Source organism: Alligator sinensis, unplaced genomic scaffold (genome assembly GCF_000455745.1).
Source record: "Alligator sinensis unplaced genomic scaffold, ASM45574v1 scaffold608_1, whole genome shotgun sequence".
In the NCBI taxonomy this organism is placed as follows: domain Eukaryota; kingdom Metazoa; phylum Chordata; order Crocodylia; family Alligatoridae; genus Alligator; species Alligator sinensis.
The window spans coordinates 560054-561070 of NW_005842799.1; the positions used below are offsets into that span (position 1 = coordinate 560054).

Genomic DNA, 1017 nt, shown 5'->3' on the forward strand with positions numbered 1-1017 from the left:
TAAAATAACTGCAGCATATTGGACACCTATTATAAAACTACTACTGGGGACAAAAGGTGATATACAGCAAAATTTAGCAAGGTTATCATTAACAATTTCAAGTATAAATTATTTCCGCTCATGAAGTATCCCTACCAAATTCACTGAATGTAAACTGCTATATGTATTTCATAATTCAAGTCATGGAAAAAGCAAAACAGTGAATCAAATAAACACCTGATACTTGATTTTTAAAACACTGGTCACAAATTCATAGTCATAATTAAAAACTCAGTGTGTTTGTATTATCGCATTTACTCAAATCCAAGATGAGGTTTCCCTCTTCAGTCAGGAGAGGGGAAATACACACCTCATCTTGGTTTTCAGTATTAGTGCTCTGGCTCTATCCAGGGGCAGGAGCAGGACCGGGACCTGCTGGGATGCTGCTGCTGCTTGGAGCCATGATGTCAGTAATGATGTGGTGAGTGCAAGTCGGGAGTCATGGCAAGAGTACAAGATTGGGTGGCACTGCAGTTTGGGGGTGAGCATCAGCAATAGTTGGGGGGGGGGGAAATCGGGCAGGGGACAGGGAGTCAGCATGGGTGGGGGATGGACAGCAGTGTACACTGCTGCTCTATCCCTAACCCACTCTGTTGATTGAGCAGCAGCATGGGTCAGGGGATGTGGAAGCAGCATGTTAGGGGATGCAAAGCAGCACATGTTGCTTCCCTATCCAAATCAGCAGCATGGGTCAGGAGGTGGGGCAGCAGCACAGGTCAGGGTATGAGGAAACAGTACAGCGCTGTTGCCCCCTCCCAACCCATGCTTCCGATTGGCAGCAGCTGGTTTAGGGGATGCAGTAGCAGCATGAGTGGGGGATTGGGCAGCAAGTGAGAGAGTCAGAAAACAGGGAAGCAGCACGTGCTGTGGCCTCATCCCAACATGCTGCTGCTATACTCCCTGACCCATGCTGTTGCCCAATAGGCAACACAGGTCACGGGATGGAGCAGCAGAGCATGGTGGGATGGGACAACAGCA

The 1017-nt window shown here is 48.1% G+C and overlaps 1 protein-coding gene across 5 annotated transcripts in view; it reads right to left on the reverse strand.

Moving 5' to 3' along the window:
• The window catches only part of PPP4R3A (protein phosphatase 4 regulatory subunit 3A), a 63580-nt gene that overhangs the window by 9649 nt on the left and 52914 nt on the right, over positions 1-1017 (reverse strand). The gene's annotated exons all lie outside the window — the stretch shown is intronic.